General features: G+C 39.1%; 1 protein-coding gene and 1 pseudogene across 4 annotated transcripts in view; one reads left to right on the top strand and one right to left on the bottom strand.

The window, feature by feature from the left end:
* ARHGAP42 (Rho GTPase activating protein 42) overlaps positions 1–12,100 on the top strand; it is a gene marked incomplete at both ends in the record, with an annotated part of 296,405 nt that overhangs the window by 76,317 nt on the left and 207,988 nt on the right. The gene's annotated exons all lie outside the window — the stretch shown is intronic.
* LOC307056624 (importin subunit alpha-8-like) lies at positions 4,426–5,520 on the bottom strand (annotated as a pseudogene). Its single transcript has one exon. The product of its transcript is annotated as an importin subunit alpha-8-like (transcript).

The following is a 12,100-nucleotide window of genomic DNA, read 5'->3' as shown; positions in this document are numbered from 1 at the left end:
ACCTATTGCATTAATCCTGGTATGTGTATGGGAATTGCTAATGTCATGTGACCAGCCCTAAAACCTTACTAGTAGGAAATAAAAAACTATCTCTACAGAAAATAAAACACTATTCTTTTGAAAACTCTTTACAGTGGTTCATTCGAACAAGTAGAAGCTCAAAGATATTACTGTGAATCTGTCTGAGGCTCTGGTTTTTGTTATGTATATTTAGTGCCTATAATTTGAAATCACTTTTAACCAAGTCTTAAAAAAGTCTACACTGAAAACAAAATCAGATATTGTTAGTCACGCTGAACCGGTGCCAATAAAAATATTAGTCATTAATATGAGGCTAAGCTCATTCATTCTATGTAATCTTGGAAACCATTGGAAAGTCCAGTTGTGGCTTTCCATAAATAGCTTGGCTAGTGATGTTGTGTGATGGCCTATTGTAGTGCTCAGGAAAGTCTTGGACAATGTGAACTTTGCACTCAAGAGATTAAACATTTACCAAGAAGGAGAGTCAGTTTGCTAGTAAATATTCTAGGTGGGGACTTATTCCTTTAGACATACCTAAACAGAAAATTCCTGTGGTAGAGACAGGCTACATACAAGCACTTGTCAACTAAGGTTATGGCTCCCAACTCTGAGTGGAGAAATGGGTCCATGAAGTAGGTCATTCAGATCAAAATATATTTCATAATATTGATAATTGTACAGATAGTTCTGACCTAACTCATGTATTTGTGTTCAGGTATTTACTCTGTTTTGAATACAGATATGCACACATAGCAATAACAATGGTTAGTGCTTAATAGTTCTCAGAATGAAGAGCATGTTATATCTTTTTTTAAAAAACCCTTACAAATCTTATGTGTACAGATTGACGGACGGTAACTCAAACCGAACCAAGTTTTGTATACTGCATTGGCTGGAATGTGCCTTATGTTTTGAATTATTTTCTGTTCTTTTGGAAAATATGTTGAAAGGTGAGACTATAGGAAATTAATTTAAAATAGTGACATTTTAACTCACAGGGACTTTATTGAATCTTCCTGAGCAAGCAGTGCTTTGCCCATGTGCAAATATTTGTTGTTGGATTACCTCTCTGAAGCTGGGTGTGCATCAGTGTAATACAGTGGTTAAGTGAAATCGCCTAGACAGAAGCCTGAGAGTGATCACTGATGCTTGCTCAGAGGGTGTGAAGTAGAAGACATTTTTCAAGGGAGTGGTTGAAAATGTTTTTTCATTTTCTTTGTTAGAGGAATTACTGGGGGAAAGTGCATAAATCTTTTACCAAATAAATTCATTCACTTCAAGGATGCATCTGTTAGGTCTAATGGAAAGATAGTATTTGATCCAATTTTTCAAGTGATAAATAAGAATATGGTCTAGTGTGGGAGGTATGGCAAACAGTTTGCTTTGTGTGTTTTGAAGGGATTCCTTTATAGAATAGAAACACTTTGAGAGATAGTAACCTGTATTTCAGGTTAAAAAGAACTAGTATATTTATACACCCCAGGAAATGCACTTAAACAATCATAAATGATTTTAGCTAAGAAAAAAACACACCTATTTTCTTCAAGTTAAACTAATAAAATTCAGCTATTAAGCTATTAAATTGAAAATGCTTCTGTAAAGATTTTATTCAGAATTCAGTTATGAGCTAGAGGTACTCATCCAGACAGATCACTACTACCATTTGTCTGATGATATTAGGATGCATAAGGTAGAGTGTGGCCATGAGACTCTTCTTGGGCATCTCTTGGGAAAAAGTTAGCAAACCAGACACAATGCCATTACCAACCAGAACTGAACTCTTAAAAAAAAAGACCTGTGATTTTATTAAATTCTAGGAAACAAATTACCTTCTCATTTGCTGAATCAAAAGAAAATCCATCCGTTATTACGAACCCTCATTACAACCCACTTAAATGTGGTTATATAAATCAGGAAGTCCTCTATTAAAGTGGAACATTTCCAAATGCCTAAATTGTTTATATAAATAACATTTTCTTTTGAACTCTGTAGAGGAAGCATATTTGACTTTTTATGGCTCTCAGTTGGACAGTTGAATTATTGTTTTCCATTTTCTTTTACCACCCTTATTTTTGCACCCACACAGAAACCACCCACAATTAAGGATTGAAACAGCTGGGAAAGTTGCACATTTCAGGTGGAGTTCCTCTCTTTAAAAAAAACACACCACTTTAGAGAGATGTTTTCATCATATTATCTCTGTATTTTAAAGAACTTTATTTGATTTAATTTGAAGTTCAAAGGCTTAGATTGTTTTTCCAGAATCTGAAGTTAAAAAAAAAAATTCAGAAACTTATCATGTTAAAAGTCACATCTCAAAGAAAAAAAATTGCCTTTTAATTTATCGATATACGTTAGTCCCCTGAAACCCCTTTCTGTCTTTTGTGATTTGTTTTGCTGAACAAAAAGTGGCTGTCTTTTTTCACAGAGAAATCAGTCTCTTATCTCCTCCAGTAAATTATATGCTGTCTGAGGTCAGAAAGTTTTCTCACATTTCAATTCCTGCAAAATTCTTTAGCACCTTATTTGTAGCAGAAGCTTAGTAAATATTTGTTGCATAAATAGTCCCCCTGGAAAGCCTAGTAAATGTTTCTAGAAACAAATCACTTTAAGGTGCATAAATAAAATTTTAGAGTCATATATTAAAAAATAAAATGTAAATATTTGGGTATATCTAGAATGATTCTTTTCAGTATGGTAATAAACTAAATTTTGAGAGGGAAACTAGTTCATATATAGTAATCCCTCGATATCCACAGCAGATTGGTTTCAGGAGCTTTCATGGATACCGAAATCCTTAGATGCTCAAGTCCCTTATGTAAAGTGGTGTGGTATTTGCATATAACCAACACAGTCCTCTTGTATATACTTTAAATCATCTCTAGCTTACTTATAATACCTAATACAATATAAATGCTATGTAAATAGTTATAAATATGATATAAGTGCTATATAAATAGTTGCCAGCATGTGGAAAATTCAAGCTTTGCTTTTTGAAACTTTCTGGAATTTTTTTTCCCAAGTATTTTTAATTCACAGTTGGTTGAATCTGAGGATGCAGAACTGGATACAGAGAGTGAACTGTATTTATATATAAATACACAAACACAGACACACACATATATGTAACCTTTGCATATAATTGAGAATGATTTAGAACAAATATCTTAATATTTGTAAATGTTTCAAACCAGAGCTAAATACTGTAATATTCTTTAGTTTATTATTCAATGTTTATTGACTACTTGTTAGGTGACAAGCTCTGTGCCAGTCCCCAGCGACCTGGTGGTGAAAAGAGTAGTCAAAGCTTTTGCCCTCATGGAGTGTACAGACTAAAGAATAAGATGGTAGCAATATCCTTCCTTTAGGGATAACATGCCTTAAAAAAGGCTTATTTCAGGGTGAGTGGATAGAGAGTGAAAAGAGAACTTTTATCTATGGTTAGTGACTTATAAGAGCTCAAAAAAATTCAACAAAATGATTAGACAATGAAATAAATGCTCTGGCCCAATATAACTTGGGATGCAGGAATATACAGTTGATTCTCATTATCCACAGATTCTGTATTTGCAAATTTGCTTCCTCTGCAATTTATTGGTATCCCCCAAATCAATACTCCTGGCACTTTTGTGATCATTCGTGGTCATCTGTAGAGAGGTGAAAAAGTTGAGTCGTCTGACTCATGGAGAATCTACTGTATAAAATATGGTGCATTTTATAGGTTCATGAGGCAGCCTTGACTCATTGAAGGCGAATACGATAGATTTTTTGCTCTTCTATAAGAGCAATAGGCTAAAGTGTATTAAAGAGGAAAATTCAGTTGGGGCTTTGTTATTATGCAAAAAATTATGACAAAAATGTCATCAAGAGTATGCCATGCTTCAGGCTTAAAATTATAAACTAACCATATGATTCCAATTTTACCAACGCCATTCTATTCATACCTAAAATAAAAGAGATGTACTCCAACTGTGGTTCTGTGGGTCAATGCAAGTGCATTAAAACAAACAAATAAACAAACCAGGTATCCATAGGTTACATTATAAAGTCAAGCTACCCATGCCACATTTTCTCCTGGGCACAAACCCAGAGAAATGGCCAAGTTCCACCTTGTAAGAAAATCTCATCTGGGGCAGACTTCTTCCAAAGGCAGTCAGAGTAATCTTTTTAAAATGCAAAGATGATGTCATTTCTCTGATTAATGCCCTGAAATGGCTTCTCATTGTCTTCAGGTTGAAATTCCACATCCCTAATATGGCCTATTAGGTCTTATCTACCTGCCCATAACCTTCACACATGCCATTTTTTGTTGTTGTTGTTAGATGGAGGTGAAAGTGTGGAAAATTTTATTATCATTCAGTTTTAAAAGCTTTATACCTGTGGTACACCAAGGGGAAGGGGTTCTTAAAGAAATGACTCTTTGGGTCTGGTCCCTGGTTTAGGAGTTGTGGAGCTTTGGTATGTGTTTGTTAAGTGCTTTAAGAATTCACGATCTTGGTCCCGGGCTGGTAAGGTTGTGCCACTTTCTTCTTCCTGGAGGATAAAAAGAGGACGTTGAGGTTGATGATAACAATTTTGGTGTCTGGGATGGTAAGAAGATTTATTAGAGGCTCCAAGACTCCAGCCTGGACAAGCTGGATCAACTGGTCCACGGTGCCCCCAGTTATGAAGTTAGGCACTGTCCAGATAGCCTCTTACTGGGCTTTAAATTCTCCGTTTTCTGGAACAGCCACCAAGGGAGGCAGCGCACTGCAAGCGATCAGCTGCTGGATGTGCTGGCGGGGCCACGCGGCCACATCGCTTAGGGCCCAGGCTGCCTCCTTCTGGATGGAGGAACGGGGGTGTGTGAGGAGCTGGGGCCGCACATCCACGATGGCCGTGTCCAGGGCCAGCTGGGTCTGGTGGTCCGTCCCCGTGACACAATGTTCCCCACAGTGCAGAGAGAGGGGGTCAAGACATGGTGTTCTGAGCTTCTCCTGAGTCGACCAGCCTGGGTAGGACCCCTGTGTCCACCACTTGGCTGATATGTGCATTGCAGCCATCGGTGAGGTAGGACAGGGCCCAGCAGCTGTCCGAGAGGACCTCTCCATCTGGGTGCCATAGGGGGTGGAAGAGGTTGGGCAACATCTGCTTCACTGTGTGATCAGAAGGGTACAGGTTCTTGTTCCAGCACAGGTTGGACAAGGTCCACGCGATGTTGCACAGGAATGTGACTGGTATACTTGATGAAACCAGGGTCAGCAGATGTGGAATGGCATCAATTGAGATAATGTTGTCTCTGAATTCTGGTCCATCATCTGTTATATTACCAAGGGCCCACACTGCCTGTTCACACACAGTCATATGAGTGGAAGACAGGAACTCAACCAAGGGCTGGATGGCCGCTCCATCCACAATGGCGCCAGTCAGCTCTGAAGTCCCCGAGGCAATGTTGCTCAGAGCCCAGGCTGCCTCGAGCTGCAAAAGGGGATGAAGGGATGACTTCAGGAACAGAAACATGTTTTATTGCATATTGGTAAATATTAGGTATCAGAAAGGTAAGCCGTGGCCCATGTGTGTGGTAGGTGCATAGTTTCTACCTTTGTTGTTTAATTTCCTGTTTTGTTTAATAGAGTTCATCCACCCATGTTGAATATCATGTAAATTCTGCATCCACTTTGAAAAGAGCTTTTGCAGGTAGTACTGTGTCACAGTTGTCTTGGTGTGGAGTAGTTTCTATCTTTGTATTGGGGAGCTGCATTTCTTTAGTTCTAGGATAATTCATGTACCTTCTTTATGTACATGTGGAGGTGGGAAGATGAGAAGTTGCACAAGCTGTTGTTTTTTTTGTTTGTCTGTTTTATTTTTTTTGAATTATCAGAAAGAGCTACTTCTGACAGAAATGTTGGCCTGGTTTCTTAGAATTGCAAGTTTAGTATCGTAGGGTAGAAAGAGACCTTGGAGAACATGGGAGCTAAATCTGTCATTTTGATTTAGATGCAGGTGAAATGATTTTCTAAAGTCACACAAGTATTAGAACCTTGATCACCTGGCTCCTGGGTCAGAACTTTGAGTTTACTTGTTCATTCATTCAATAAAGCACTTGTGATTTGTTAGACACCGTTGGGTGCTGAAGACACATCATGTGCAAAACAGAAAAAAAAAAATCCCCACCCTAATGGGTTTGCCATTAGTCAGAGGAGTTGGATGATAAAATACATAACTTCATTTTATATTATTAGACCATAAGTGCTATAGGGATACAAAAAGAAGGGAGATTAGTTAAAATTTTTCTTTAGTATTTTTAATATACAGATATCTAATTTCAAAATAGTGATATTACTGTAAACTGCTTATAAAATGAACCTCATTTTACCCTCCATTCCCTGTGTGATCAATCAAATTTATATGACTATGTAAACATTGACCTATTTCTGGATTTGAAACCATTTGGTGCAAAAGGTGTAAAGGTATCTTCTTAGCTGGAGTACAAGGATTGGGAGCCACAGAATATCGCAGAGGGCTTGCCACTTAGTCTCAAGTTTACTTTACATGTCCTCAGGAGACACTTGAGGCTTGTGATTGAAGTAGCCCTTTAGGAGGTTTATTCTGGATACAATATATGTGATGAATTATAGCATGGAAGTCTTTGCCAGTTCAGAGTTGAGTCAAGCATTGCCTTCATCAGCATTTTTTTCTATCTTTATTGGAGTATAATTGCTTTACAATGGTGTGTTAGTTTGTGCTTTATAACAAAGTGAATCAGTTATACATATACATATGTTCCCATATCTCTTCCCTCTTGCGTCTCCCTCCCTCCCACCCTCCCTATCCCATCCCTCTAGGTGGTCACAAAGCACCGAGCTGATGTCCCTGTGCTATGCGGCTGCTTCCCACTAGCTATCTATTTTATGTTTGGTAGTGTATATATGCCCATGCCACTCTCTCACTTTGTCACAGCTTACCCTTCCCCCTCCCCATATCCTCAAGTCCATTCTCTAGTAGGTTTGTGTCTTTATTCCCGTCTTACCCCTAGGTTCTTCATGACATTTTTTTTTTCTTAGATTCCATATATATGTGTTAGCATACGGTATTTGTCTTTCTCTTTCTGACTTACTTCACTCTGTATGCCAGACTCTGGGTCCATCAGCATTTTTTTTTAATGGACCAAGAGAGAACATTTCTAAATATGAATGAAATAATAAAAGTACAGTTTCAATTTTGATATTAAAAGGTTTGGACCAGAAAGGCAATAGTCCTGGAGACTGTATCTGGAATAAGTGAGTTAGGAGGCAGGACGTGGGCACCCAGAGACTAATGAAAACTCACTGGCAAAAGGCAAGGACAGCATATGAGCAATGGAGACAGCCTTGCGGTGGGGGAGGAGGAAAGCAAGAAAATAGTTGAATAACAGGCCTACAAAAGAAAGAAAAGCTTGCCTTGGATAGTTATCAAGGAATATGTGGCTGGGAAAAAACAGCTTAATTCAGAGTAATTTCTCAGTCATTGAGAGAATTCAGGATAGTTGCTGAGTCATGATTCGGAGGGCTGTAGAGAGAAGAGCTTTCGGGTCCTGCTTGATTCTTAGGACTCATAGTGTTCTGTTTCTTCCATTACCAAGAGGGCCACAAATAACTACTTCTGCCATTGAAAGTACAGATGTGCTTCAGGCAAGGAGCATTCTTACAAATCTTATTTTAAACAATTACACACACACTCACGCGTATCTACTGTTTTCTATTTAAATATATTTTAAACTCTTAATTCCTCATGCAAAGAGCATGCATTCCTCCCCCACCCCCCCGCCACAAAGTCAGCCGTTGCCAAGCTGCCTAGCATCAGAATCAAGTATGGGGAGCCTTAAAATTTTGATTCTTGGGCTTCACCCCCAGACCTGAACTAAGGTAGAATCCTCTGGGTTGAGACGTTAGGAGCCTTTCATTTTATGGAGATTCGTGTTGTCTGATGCAGCCTGGGAAAAAATGCTACTCTAAACAATATACTTGTGCTTTATACCGAGGGAGGGAGGCACAACTGGGGAAGGTACTAAAACTGGGAGAAGGTCTGTTCCAGAGGAGTGCTTTGTGGGTCACCAGATCCCTGATGCCTAGCATTTTGCCAGTGGAGCCACTGAGGCTATAGAAGCCATGTGTTTGTGAGGAAACCTGGTCATTGTTGCCCCATTTTTCCTTCACAGCCTGAAAAAAGGTTTTGGTTTATGCAGAACAAATTAGTTGGTCTGTCTGTCTGTCTATCTATCTATCTATCTTAGAATGAGAGATAGTGTTTATGGGCCAGTGTAGATGCTGTGCAGACTACTCAGGGATGAAGGAAAAAATCAACTTTTCAAATTAAAATCCCATATAAGATGTCATTTAGTTCATGTTGACTTTGGATTCTCTGGAATTCTCTACTAATAATATCTTCTGAGTGCAAATAACCTTATGGGTAATTTGGTACATGAAACATGAATAAGATCTTCTTGTACCCTTATTAATAGAAGGGGGCCCAAAAATAGCTTTATGATATCATCACTATATTACTCAGGAGAATGTGCTGAGTACTTTAGGTAGAGTAGTAAGAACAGAAATGCTGTGAGAGCACCAAAGCTGGAGAAGGGACATCAGAAGATGCTTAAAAAGAGGATGTTATTTGAGCTGAGTCCCAATGTCTAGGTAAGATACAGCTTAGGTAATGTATTGGGTTGGCCAAAAAGTACCTTCGGTTTTTAAGTAAAAATAAAAGACACATTTTTCATTTTCACCAAGAACTTTATTGAACAATGTATTCACACTTTTGTTCCACTACCTTCTGCCATTTTTCAGGCAACTTCATAATTCCATCTTCCCAAAACTTTTTATCTTTTTGAGCAAAGAACTGTTCCAGGTGCCTTTTACAGTCTTCCAGGGGATTGAAATTTTTTCCACTAAGAGAATTTTGTAAAGACCTAAATAAATGGAAATCCAAAGTTTCAATGTCTGGTGAATACGGCGGATGAATCAGAACTTCCCAGCCAAGCTGTAACAGTTTTTGCCTGGTCATCAAAGAATCATACAGTCTTGTGTTATGCTGATGGAAGATTATGCATTTTCTGTTGACTAATTCTGGATGCTTTTCGTTGAGTGCTGCTTTCAGTTGGTCTAATTGGGAGCAGTACTTGTTGGAATTAATCGTTTGGTTTTCCGGAAGAAGCTCATAATAGAGGACTCCCAACCCCACCATATACACAACATCAACTTCTTTGGGTGAATACTGGCCTTTGGTGTGGTTTGTGGTGGTTCACTTTGCTTGCCCCACAATCTCTTCTGTTCCACATTATTGTACAGTATCCACTTTTCATCGCCCATCACAATTTGTTTTAAAAATGGAACGTTTTCATTATGTTTCAGTAGAGAATCACATGCGGAAATACAGTTAAGAAGGTTTTTCTCGCTTAACTTATGTGGAACCCAAACATCAAAGCGATGAACATAACCAAGCTGGTGCAAATGATTTTCAGTGCTTGATTTGGATATTTTGAGTATGTTGGCTATCTCCTGCATGGTATAATGTTGATTGTTCTCAACTAATGTCTTGATTTGATCTCTATCAACTTCAACTGGTCTACCTGACCACGGAGCATCATCCAGTGAGAAATCTCCAGCATGAAACTTTGCAAACCACTTTTGACACGTTCGTTCAGTCACAGCACCCTCTCCATACAGTGCACAAATCTTTTTTGCATTTCAGTTGTGTTTTCACCTTTCTTGAAATAATAAAGCATAGTATGCCGAAAATGTTGCTTTTTTTCTTCCATCTTCAGTATTAAAATGGCTACACAAAAGTTCACCAGTTTTGATGTCTTTTTTAAAATGCTCGTTGATATGACAGCTGTCACATACAATCTAACAAAATTGTTTCAAATGAAGTTAAAGACAACTAAGTGCTACTAGAGCCATCTTATGGAAAAACAATGAAAGAACCTTTTGGCCAACCCAGTAGTTAAAAGAAAGACATGGAAATGGGATACTATAGGAATGTTAGTAGTTTCAGAGTACTAAGAGATCAGAAGTAGTAGCATCTCAAGCTAACACACTTGGAAAGGTACTTTGGGGCCACATAATGGAGGCCCCAAATCATTTGCAATATGGACTTCTGACTTTATTTACTCATTCAGTTTTTTGGTTGGATAATGACACAATCACAGGTGCCCTTTAGGAATTTTATTCTGACCATTACTACATAGGGTGAGCTGGAGCCATAGGAACTGGGAAACCAATAACTAGGCTGTTGTAATAGTACACCAAAGATGAAGTGATATCCTTACATGGGTATGGAAGAAGGGTAGAGGAGAGAGATCAACAGCATTTGGCAATTGAATCTGTGGAAGGAAGGACTGGGATAATCCATCACTCGAGTTACTAGGAGAATGGTGTTAGGGGCCCATTTATATGTTTATATGTGGCTAGGTTACCTGGGGGTGGAGCAGAATTATGAGTTAAGTTTTGGTACATGTTAAGTTTTGAGATTCAGACAAAATTCCTAGTAGAAATTCCCAGGATATATAATCAGATTTGTTAAATTTAGAATAGTGAGGTGGGGTTGTGGGACTGTGCCTAGAATAGAGGGAAAGTGTATATAAATTTCAGGTGAGCTAATTTGAGTTCAGAGGTTAGCTCTGCCAGTCATTACCTCTATGGGCTTGCATATTATTTAACCTCTACATGTCAGTTTCATTATTTGAAAAGTAGGAGAATGGTGATAGAAGATTTGAGTGTTTTACTTGTGAGCGCCTCGTAGGGTGTTATGAAGATTAAAGAGCTGTGCACCATGCTGGTGCGGGTACCAAAGCTCCTTCTTCGTCACTCCCAGGTCTTCCTGTCTTCCTCCTTCATGAGGATGGGAGTACACTGGAGTAAGTTTGTAGACGAGGAGAAGGAGAAATGGCTTGTGAGGAGAGAAGAGTGCCGGTGGAAATAAGAGCGGGAGAGAAAAAAATGGAGATGGAGATGGAAAAGGGTGAGATTAGAAGCTTCTTGGGGAGTTGTTAGCTTTTGAGAGGAAGAGGGCCCCTCCGCTGAGACAGGCAAGTTGAAAATAATGGAGACCATGATGATCAGAAAAGCAGGAGGCCAGGCCATCTGGTGTGAGTGAGGGAAGTTTGGGACTGGGTTCTTGAGAAAGGAGAAAATTCTTTTTAGATGGCCACTGTGGGAAATAAGATTAGGAGTAAACTAAAGTTGAATAAAAGGGTTGCCAAGAAGCAGAAGCAGAGGGGTTAGAGCGCTTGAACTCTTCGTGTCCTTGTGGGTGTGTGAATTACAGAAGAGGGAAGGTCATTAGAGGTTAAGAGGTTGTGGAAGAGAGAGGCTGCATATTGGACAAGGAAGCGGATGTTGAAGCTTCAGTAGGGTGGTGGCAGGAGCATTGGGTGCAGAGGAGGAGTATGAATGGGGTGCTTCAGCCTTTGTGGAATGTGAAGAAGTGTTAGGAGGTCAGTTCCTAATGGCAGTAAGGATGGGGGTGGGGGTGTACTTGGTGTAAATGCTTGTTTGTTAGCAGCAAATTACTGATTGTTCCCTTTAAGGCAGGATACTTGGCGCCTGATTATCCTCTGAGCACAAATAGTTCTGGCTCTGTTTGCCTTTAAAGATGATAAGCCTCTTCTTTTCTGTAATGGAGCTGGGTAGTAGGCTGGCACTACCTTTTATCCACACCCCTCCTTTCACAATAATGGTTTGCTGGGAGAGAATAGACTTTGGAATCAAACATTCAAAACTGAATACTTGCTTCTCCACTTACTAGCTGTGAGATCATGGGGCAAGCTACCCCAGCTGATTGACCTTTTTCTCATCTGCCAAATGAAGGTAACACTTCAGTACCTCATATCATTGGGTGGGCATTAGATGAAACAGTTTATGTAACATCTCTACCTCTTGGCAGAGGCGCTCCAAAGTGGGAGTGGTTTACATCTTGGGAAAATGGTTTCTGAATTGGGAGTTGTTTTGGCTTTGGGAAACAGGTCAAACACCACAAAACAAAACAAAAACTAAAAAAAGGCAACATCAGAATAGCACAACAGTTCTTCATTTTCTAATTAATATGTGTGCTTGGAAAGAAA

This window comes from Hyperoodon ampullatus (assembly GCF_949752795.1).
Source record: "Hyperoodon ampullatus genome assembly, chromosome: 7".
Classification (NCBI taxonomy): domain Eukaryota; kingdom Metazoa; phylum Chordata; class Mammalia; order Artiodactyla; family Ziphiidae; genus Hyperoodon; species Hyperoodon ampullatus.
This window is presented reverse-complemented; position numbering and strand designations above follow the sequence as displayed.